The following is an 11067-nucleotide window of genomic DNA, read 5'->3' on the forward strand; positions in this document are numbered from 1 at the left end:
TCATAAATACAGGTAGACTTGATTTCAGGTTTTCTGCCTCTAACTCCATCACTTTCCCCATTCCAACTTGCTGCTACTTTATTTAAACACAGCTATCATATCCTCACGGAGACTTATCTAAATGAAATTGCTCCAGTCCCTTTCATTGATCTTAGAAGAATGGCGTTGTATTCCCTTGTAGCATGAGCTTCACGTCTTAGACAAATCATTGAATTCCTAGTTAATTTCCTTAGTTATAAGATGGAGGGAGATGCTTGGACAAAAGGACTTTTAGAATTATCTCCAACTCTAAATTTAAGAATATTTCAGATATTGTTTGACCAAGACGGAGGTTAGAGAAGGATGGCGTCCTTCCCCCCCTTCCAGTTTTCATCTCTTGAAAACCATTTAGATCAAAGTCTTATAAATGGAACTTTCTTCATATAAGCTCATGTAGCCAATAGGTTTTCTGTTTCTTTGGAAAAGTTCTGATATTTCATTTTCTTTTACCTCAAAATGGGGCCATTGCCAGTATGGCTGGTGACTTTGCACAGCCCACCCTCAATTAAATCCAATCCACTTGCAAGTCAAGACATCCCCCTCCTGATGTTTTTGGTCCTTTTGAGAATGAAGGACATACAACAATAACCTCAGAGTACTTATATTAATCATTTAAGGCCCTTTTGGGGAGAGGTTTACTTATTTCATTAATTTCTCCACTGGCTTTCTGGGAGTTTTTCACTGAGAGAATTTCTTTCCTTCCCCTTCTTTAGTCATTGCACTGCTTTTTCTTGGGTTGGTACATAATTCAGGGATCCTCAAACTTTTAAAATAGGGGTCCAATTCACTGTCCCTCAGACTGTTGGAGGGCCGGACTATGGTAAAAACAAAAACTTTGTTTTGTGGGCCTTTAAATAAACTTCATAGCTCTGGGTGAGGGAGATAATCGTCCTCAGCTGCTGCATCTGGCCTCAGGCCATAGTTTGAGGACTCCTTGTACATATCTTCCTGGCTTGAGGTGATGAAGGGGAGCTGGGTTAGACAAGATGCCTCACTCACCTACTTTGCCTGTTACTCATGAGTCAGTTGGACTAAATGATCTCTAGTTTTCTGCAATGAATAACTACATTTCAGAAGGATGGGTGACAAGCTGGCCATGCTCAGAAACATGAAGGAGAATTTCTGGACCCCTTTCCACCTCCCAGAACTGTGTCCTTGAAACTTGCCTGACAATTTGGTACAAAGAAAACGAATATTTTATTTGTAGGCAAAGACCCTGAGTTCAAAACTTCCTCTGCCATTTACTGCCTGTGTGACCCTGAAATCATTTCCTCTTGCTGCCCAAGTTTCCATATTTACAGACTGAAGAGGTTGTATTCAGTCTATGGCCTAAGACTTCTCTCAGTCTGAGTTTCCTTGCCTGGAAAATAATAACACATGAATACATAATACATTTGATTTTAACTGTGTGGAAGGCGAGAAGAGGAAAGAAGAGAGCTGTGTGAAATCTAGGAAATATAAAACCAAAAGAAATGAATAAAATACATAAATTTTAAAAGGCTAATTGGCCTTTTATATAAGAACACAATGGTAGAGTAAGTATATCTTTTAGAAAAAAGACTTCTTCTTTGCCTTATACTTTTATTTTATTTTTTACTGAGGCAATTGGGGTTAAGTGAGTTGCCCAGGGTCATACAGCTAAGGAAGTATTAAGTATCTGAGGCCAGATTGGTCCTCCTGACTGCAGTGTTGGTGCTCTATCCACTGCACCACCTGGCCGCCCCTACTTTCAAAGTTTTAATGAAAGTTTCCATAGGTTAGAACTGTCCCTTACACCAATGAACGACAAAAAAAGAAAAAAAAAGTGAAATTGATCAGCATATGGACAGATCTGTTATATGCAATGTTTCACATCCATCCCTGTCACCCCCCAAATTCTCTACCCTTATTCCCCCTGTCTGTAAAGGAGAAAGAGGAAAAGATGTCTTCTCAGGTCTCTTCTTTGGGGCTAACCTTGTTTTTATACTTTTGCAACAGTTTTGATTGTTTTCAACAAGATTTTTAAAAAGCATTTAGGATGTATCAGGACGTATGCTACATCTTAAGAAATAAAGAAAAGGAAAAATATTCCATGTTTTCAGGAGGAACAATGGATATGGGTAGACAACTGACTTGGGAAATTGATGATTTGGGACTCTAGCAAATATTGGTTTTCCTAGCAGGATCACTAGCCAGTTAGAGAATACTCTCATCTCTTTTTCCCGAGCAATTCAATTTTCAGGCAGGAATCAGGCTGAGAAAGCCTCTTTGCTGGGACCTAGGCTCCTTGATGCCCTAACTCTCACCTTAAACTCAATCTGAAAGCAAAATTTTCCTTTTCCTTTTTTAAAAAAATAATCATCATCTATCTAATTTTCTTTTTTAATTTTAAAGCTTTATATTTTCAAAACAAATGTATAGTGTCTAGCATTCATCCTTGCAAAACTTTCAGTTACAAATTTTTCCCTCCCTCCCTTCCCCTTCTCCTAGATGGCAATATATGTTCCCTAGATTCAATATATGTTAACCATGAAGCATGGTTTTTCTGATGCATATCTCAGAGGCAGGAGGATAACGAGGGCCTTGGAATCCGTACTAGACTAGGTGGAAACAACCCCTTGGAACAACTTTGCTCTTTCTGATACAGGAAACAATTCAGCCTCTGGTTTGGCAATTCCCCTCTTGCTCGGCCGGGAGAAACATGGTTCCAGAATGCTCTCCTGGAGCTGATGGACAAAAACTTGGTCGTGTGTCTGTTGAATGGCTTGGAAGTATCTAAGGCTTTGCCAAAGTCGCCTACAAAAGGAAATCTGGGTGAGGAGCTGATCTCATTTCTCTTTGTTCCTTTTCATATCCTTTCACTGCTCAAATCTGATGGTAACTTCAAGCTCAATAAGAGCCCAGAGTGCTGATAGCAAGAACCCTTATTCAGGGGAGCCTTTAATTTCCTGATGGCAAACACCATTACCCTTCATAACACAAACGAGACAGCAAGGGAGCCAGTGGTGGAAGAAATTATAAAGCTGATACAATCTCTGAGAAAATGATAAAGTGCTGCCCAATGGCAGCATCAGCCTCCTTCCATATTAGTTTGGGCGATATGCATCAGTGTCGCTGGGTGCTCACTCTTATTGCTGTTCCTTAGGTCTTGTGCATGGCCTTGCCATTGTGGGGAATATTAAAAGCTCCGTTCTTTTTTCATACGTCTCTCTCCAGCTCTGCCTTTTGTCTTATTGTTTCAAAGTCTTTCTGTCACTGATGTCTCGTCTACAAGAGGGTGTTTCTATGGGGAATCGGGCTAAGGATTCTGGAGATGAGTCTTTTCCTGATTATGGCTCCCCATGTGACTTATGGCAGATTGCTTGGTAACTGTGAGCTCCATTTACTCCACTGGCAAGTGGAGAGAATTGTACTTCCTGCGAAGGGTTGCTCTGAAGTTTAATAAGATTATGGAATCTCCCGTGTGGACTTTGGAAAAAGCCTTTAAAGGACTATGGAGGTTTCTTCAGCCATAGCTACAGAAGGAGGCTGGAGATGCACAAATTAATTGCGTATCCCTCAGCACTGCCTCCTCCTCCAAACCCAAACCAAAAAAAATCTATGCTCTAATATTTAATCAATAAACAATCAATAAGCACTTATTAAGCAGCTACTATGTGTCAGGCAATTCCGGGCAGGAGAATCTAGCAAATACTGGTTTCCCCACCAGAATCATTAGCTAGTTGGGGAACACTATTTCCCCTTTCTTAGTAGCCCAATTTTCCCTGGTAGGCAAGATTGGTGTGATGGTAGTTGTTTGGGAAACCCCTTCTGTGGGAATTGTGTTCTTTAATGCCCTCATTCTCACCCCAAACTCTAGTTGAAACTGTAGTTTTTATTTAAATATTTATAAAGTGCCTACTCTGTGCTAGGCACTATGCTAAGTGCTGGGGATACTAAAAGAGGCAAAGGACAATTCCAGCCCTCAAAAAGCTTACACTCTAATCGGTGGGGTGCAAAACTTAAAGAAAAATATACAAAGAAAGGTAGAAAGGCCCTAAAATTAAGAGCGATTGGGGAAGGCTTTAATTGTAGAAGTACTTGTGGATTTACCACTCAAGAGTTCCCTGTACTCTGGACCTACTTGTTCCCTTCCTTTCACCCTCAGACACTCTTTCAGGAACCATGGAGAATACACAAACTTGCCATTACTGCAGAATCTGAGTCTCTCTAACAGATATTGCTGTATAGAGTGTGCATGTGTGTATACGTGTGCACATGTGTGTGTACAGATGTGTGTATGTGTGAGTGGACAGATGGTATTATTAGAACTCAGAACACAGGATACCTCAGCACCTGGTGGGACTGAGGCTTTCACACACCCTAATTCTTACTCCTGCATCCCTGTCTTTTCCCTTGCTCCCGCTCAAAGGGACTAATGTGGAAAGTGCTTTGCAAACCTTGAAGTGCTATGTGAATGTTAGCTATTATTGTTATTGCTATTATTACTTTTCTTGTGCACACACACATATGTACTCCCAGCTGCTGGGACTTCCTTTAGATATTATATTCTATGACTCTCTTCCCTACACTCAGCTTCTGATGCTCCTTCTCGCTAGGAGACCAGGATTTGGCTTCTGAGGGTCAGCAGGTCTTGGAATAGTAGTCACCCTGCTAGTGTGGGCAGCTTCCGATACTTAGCTCCTGTTTTAGGAACAAATAGGAAGTTGGAGGTGGGTTGTGAGGGAGAGGGCAGAGAAAAACAGCATTTCCTCTTTGATATATGTGCCCATGTCACTTCTCTGCTCCAAGATGGAAGCTAGATGGGGGTGATGGGGAAGGGCAGGGAGCAAACATTTAAGTCCCTATTATTTACCAGGAATATGGGGCAGTGAGGCGACACAATGGACAAAGTGCCAGACCTAGCGTCAGGAAAACTCAATTTCTTGACTTCAAACCCAATTTCAGATACTTATTAGTTGTGTGACCCTGGGCAAGCCACTTAATCCTGTCTGCCTCAGTTTTCTCATATGCAAAATGTACTGGAGAAGGAAATGATAAACTACTGCAGTATCTCTGCCAAGAAATCCCCAGAGGGATCATGGAGAGTTGGACATGACTGAAATGGGACAATCCTAAATGCTTTCCAAATATTGCCTCATTTGATGGCATAATGGCAGCTGGATGGCATATTGAGTTGAGTATATCCTTGGAGTTAGGAAAATCTAAGTTAAAATTCTGCCTCAGACACTTACTTATAACCATTGTGTGGACTAGAACAAGTCACTTAATCTCTCTGAGTCTTAGTTTTTTCATCTGTTAAATAGGTGTTTTTATTAAATGCTATTATTATTATTATATTGGGGAGGCAATCAGATTTAGTTAATAAGTGTTAAGTACCTGAGGCCAGATTTGAACTCAGGGCTGGTACTCTATCTACTGCATCCCCTGAGCTGCCCTAGAGCTTGAGAGCTTTTGTCAAGCCTAGCTGAATTTCAGCCATACTAATTCTCCAATATTCTCCTGGGCTACAGTTTATTTGAATGTGCAAAAGATTATGGAGCAGCTAACTGGTGCCATAGCGCGTAGAGCACCAGGCCTGGAGAAAGAAAGAATCCTCTCCCTGACTTCAAAAATGACATCAGACACAAACTAACTAAGAACCCTGGGGAAGCCATTTCACTCTTTGTAAGAAACCATATTCTATGTTCTAAGGTTCCTTACAGCTTTGAAACCCTACATTCTGAAATCTCTCCCTGTTTTAGCATTCTGTGTTCTACATTCCAAGGTCGCTTCCAGAACTGTCATTCCATGTTCTAAGTTCTGATGTTCTTGCCAACTATGACACTATATTCTCTGTCCAAAGGGCTCTTTCAGTTCTGATATTCTATAATTTATGGCTTCTTCCAGGTCTGATACTATATTCCATGTTCTAAAACTCTGTGCTCTAAGTTATACATTTTCAGCTTTGATAATCCTAATTCTGACACTCTATATTCTAATGGTCCCTCTTAGTTCCAAAATTCTCTATTGTGAGATCTCTCTTAGCACTTACTTTCTATATAATTCTAAGGTCCCTTTTGGCTCTAACATTTTATATTCTGAAGTCCTTCTAGGTTCTGACATTTTATGCTTTAAAATCCCTCTCAGAGGGACAGGACCAAAATGGTGGAGAAAAGGCAAGGAGCTTACCTGAGTTCTCCCAAATTTCCTTCAAACATTTTATGGAGTTAGGTATAGAAATCGTTTTTATCCCATAGAAAAGAAGAAAGGAAAGGGTGTAAAAGAAGGAGTGAGGCTGATAGAAAAGAGGGTAGAGTAGGGGAGACAGTAGCCTGAAGCAAACATTAGAAATTGAGGAGATGATCATCAGCTGGGGAGTGATGGTATGATTGTGATGGAGTATTATTGTGCTTAAGAAATGATGAGCAGAAGACGAATTTCAAAAAAACCTGGAAAGACATAGAAACTGATGCAAAGTGAAAGAACCAGGATACCACTGTACATGATAATAGCAATATTGTATAATGATCAACTGTGAATGTCAGTTATTCTCAAAAATACAATGATTCAAAACAATTCTGAAGGAGTTATGATGAAAATTGATAACCATCTCCAAAAAAAGAGCTAATGGAGTCTGAATGCAGATTGAAGAATAATTTTTTAAACGTTTTTTTTCAGTTTCTTTTTCAGTCTGTGCTATCTCTTATAATATGACTAATATGGAAATCTGTTTTTTATGACTGCACATATATAACCCATATCACATTGCTTCTCTTCTCAGTGAGGGCAGCAGGAGGGGGGGAGAAAATTTGCAAATCAAAATTTTAAAAAACAAATGTTAAAAATTGGTTTGCATGTAATTGGTGAAAAAACAAAATACCAAATAGGAAATTTAAAAAAAGGCAAAGTTCCTTCCAACTCTGACGATCTATATTTTAAAGTTTTCCTCAATTCTGACATTCTATGTTCCAAAGTCCATTTTAGTTCTGACATTTTGCAACTAAGGTCCTTCTCAGCTCTGACATTTTATATCCTGAGGTTCCTCCCAGCACCGTGACAATCTATGTTCCAAGGTTCCTCACATCTCTGATGTTTTGTGTTTATGAGTCTGTCACCTTGAATAACTGAAATTTAATCGTGAAATATTTCCTGGCTAGTTTGTAATTTAGTGAGGTTTCTATCATAGGATTGAAAATAAGTTTGTTTCTCTAATGTCTCTTTCTGGAAGAGTTTGTATCTCTTAGCATAGATCATTATATTTAAAAATGACATTTAGGCAGAAAATATAGTAAAATTTTAGAACAGGTATATTAGAGAGTTTGATAAAATACAGTAGAGATGTGGCAAAGTATATCTGTGGAATTCCGAGTGATGGAATGATATATAAGAGATGCTATTTAAATAAAATAACTCACTCTTTGACCTTGGACCTGATCTCTCTTATCCCACTAGGAAGACTCATCTGTAAAATAAATTCAGTTCAACTTAATATTTATTGAATCAATGAGTTGAAGTAGATAATCTTTCTGGTGCCTTTTAGCTCTAAAATCCTCTGATTCCCTGAATTTCATTATTGGTTCTGACTTTCAAAGGACACAGATCCCTTCACTGGTACAGTACACATTACCCATGTCTCATCAGGGCAATCAAATAGACTGTGACCTGGAGAAAACAGTCAATTTTGGTCATCTCCAAGATCTCTCTGGATCATTGCACAATCAATTTAGCAGCAGTGTCCATATAGATGGAGTTGACTGCTCAAGGCAAGTCAAACTGATTGATTGGTTCTGTCATGCACAGTTCTGTCAAACAAGGTTAGTTGTTTGTATTGTATAGATCCACCATTTTCCTTTCCTCTTCTTTTGCTTTTTATGCCCATTCCAAATTCTCATCTTTCTTTCTCTTTCTACTTCTAAATCCTTCCTTTGTTTCTCCTTTTATTTCTTTCTCCTTTTTCCTTCTTTCCTTTTCTCCTTTTTTCTCTCCTGTTCTTTCCCCTCCTCTAGTACTCTCTTCTGTTTTCCTTTCTCCTTCAGATTCTCTCACTTTCTCCTCTTCTCAGAGGTTGAAGAGCTTAAGAAAAGAACAGTATCATGATTGTCAGATACTCCCTGAGGACTATTTAAGAAACAACTTAGGGTTGGTGTTGGGTCCAAGAAGACATTCTTGACAGAATGACTGACCATGGAATGGAGGAATGAGCTTGAATATGAGAGGACGTTTCAATATCTGAAAGTATATGAAACAGTGTGGATGTGAGTTTTGAGTGGTATAAGAATAGAGAATGAGACAATGATAGAAGAGTAAGAACAGGAAGGAAGGGCTCCAGAGACTATTTGATTCAATCCTCTACATTACTTTCATTCAGCTTTTGAGAGAACTGATGCCCTCCCCAGGCAACTCATTCTACTCTAGAATGAATGATTAGAAAGTTTTCTTTACATGAATGATAAATCTGCCTCTTTGTAACTTCTACTCATTATTTCCAGTTTTACCCTTTGGGTCTAAAGATCAGTCACCAATCATATCAACACGCATTTAAAAATAATTCATTCTCAGCCAACAAAATTCCATTTTTTCTCCTTTTTTTTTCTTTTTAAAAGAAAACACCCCATCTTTTAACACTGATAATTGATAATTAAGCAAAACAAATTACTGCATTGGTCATGTCCACCCTGATTTTCTCTCTCTGTCTCCATGTCTCTTTTTCTCTCTCTATCTCTTTCTCTGTACACACACACACACACACACACACACACACACACATTATATACATGCACACACATTGTTCATCCATCCATCCAACCATCCATCCATCCATCCATCCATATATCTATCTCATTCTTTACCCAGAGTCCATCAGATTTTTGTCAGGTATTTTCTCTTTTCCAGACACTGTGCTAAGTTCTGGGGATACAAATAAAAAGAATGAAATAATGATACTCTTAAAGAGCTTACAGATCCAAGACAATGCATTGCTATAGTTTTTCCTCCAAACTCTGAAGACCAATGGATCTTTCCATCTGATTTGTAGCTAAAACCTTCAATATGCATCTCTCCTCCCCCTCCCAATTAGAATATTATCTCCTTGAGAGTAAGGACTGCTTTTACTTTTCTATTTGTGTGTGTGTGTGTGTGTGTGTGTGTGTGTGTGTGTGTGTGTTTGTGTGTGTAACCAAAGCCCATTTGAAGAAAATTCTCTTTAATGATGGAGAGTGATTACTTGTTGAGCACTTGGAGAAGAGAGAGCCTGGTCTTTTGGCTTCCAGCTCTGAGAGAGAAGATTTTTTTTCAGGTTCTTGAAGCAAGAGAATCTTAATTCCCCTACTCCCAGAACAACCAACAAATTCCACCAGTGAGGAGAATTTGATGTAAATGGACCTTGAGCTTGACTTTCTTTACCTCTGCAGTCTTCCTATGATTGACCTGAAAGAGCACTGATCAGATGCTGGGAGGAAGCTTTGGTCTCCTGTGATTTTTTCTGAGATCTTTCTAGACTTGGGGCAAAAAGTGCCCTGGGGTAGGGGTTGGAGGAGGTAATAGGATGATATTGCATGGGACATGTGTGATTGTGAGGAAGAGGATTTTGACATCATTTCTCCTCCTTTTTCTCATCAAAATTTAATGTTTCCCTCTTTTCCTTTCTCTTTATCTCCTTTTCATCTTCCTCCTTCTCCTCTTCCTTTTTCATGGGATTATAATAAGAGAATGATACTACTTGGTTTACAGAATCAAAGGATTTCAGTAATTGAGAATAAGAAGTGGCCTATGAGGCAGGCCCCAACCGGACTCCTCTCTACAACATAGTAGACCACAGGGTCATAGGATCCAAATTTAGATCAAGAAAGAACCTTGAAGTTCACCTAGTCCAATCTCCTCCTTTTTCATATGAGGAACTGGAGATCTTAGCCAAAGTCACATGGATTCCTTCATCTACATTTCCTTCTAGATTGCACCAGTGCTATATGCTCATCAGACTTTCTTTACCATGCCACAGAAAGCTTTTCTCTCTGGAAGCTCATTCCATCCTTGTGCCATTTCTCACCTTTCTGTATTCTCCACTCCTGCAGCATCTCTCTCTGAATGCTTGATTCCTTCCAGAACCTCCATTTTAAGAGGATGAATGTGTCAACATATGTAAATTTTTCTCCAGGTTGGCCCCCCGACTCTCCACAGGACTTTTTCTCCCATGCCCCAATCCCACTTCCCTCCTACCATACAGCTCCCCTTTATGGATTGTTTTAACCCATTAAAAAACACTGGGGACTATCTTTCTTTGTGTTTGAATTTGTATTCCTATTGTAAGCCAGTGTCTCCCGTGTCATACAATCAATTCTAAAGTTTTTAAGAGAGATCTTATTGCTTCTTCTGATTGTGAAAGCTTGCCCTGAGTGAGTTCTCCATAAAATAATCCTTTTGGAAGTGTATATTTGCCATTTGAACAACAAATACTTATTGACTTGACTCATATCTTACAAACTAGGAGTGAAGGAAGGAAGTAAATGAGTATTTTTAAAGCATCTCCCTTGTGTCAGATACTGTATGAGTGCTTTGCAAATATCATCTCATTTGGACTTCACGACAACTCCAAGAGTTAAGTGCTATTATTATTTCTCATTTTGACAGGAGAGGGGAAACTGAAGCAGATCAAGGTTAAGTGACTAACCCAGTGACACATATTATTAAGTTCACCTGGGGCAGTGTGTGAACTCAGGTGTTTCTGGTTCCAGCCCCAGTTCCTTGAGCTCTGCCACCTGGCTGCCTCAGCCACAGCCATGTGGGCATATATAAGGAAGGACTTACTAAGGCAAACTACTACAGTGCGTCACTATACAAATAGCCTGGAAGACGAGTCTTAGGTGGGCCCAGAATAAGTGTGTTGGGCTCTTGTTGCCCCACAGATTCTTCTTAATGAAAAAGATACTGAAAAGTGGTTTTTTTTTTACTTTTTCTTTTCTTCTTCCTGGTCACTAGTTGTCCCTCATTCTCAAAGAGAACCAATATGGCACTATTATGTTAGCATCACATCAGTGTGTCTGACCGTGGCCAAGCAGATCATTACAAGCT

This window comes from Antechinus flavipes, chromosome 2, assembly GCF_016432865.1.
Source record: "Antechinus flavipes isolate AdamAnt ecotype Samford, QLD, Australia chromosome 2, AdamAnt_v2, whole genome shotgun sequence".
Classification (NCBI taxonomy): domain Eukaryota; kingdom Metazoa; phylum Chordata; class Mammalia; order Dasyuromorphia; family Dasyuridae; genus Antechinus; species Antechinus flavipes.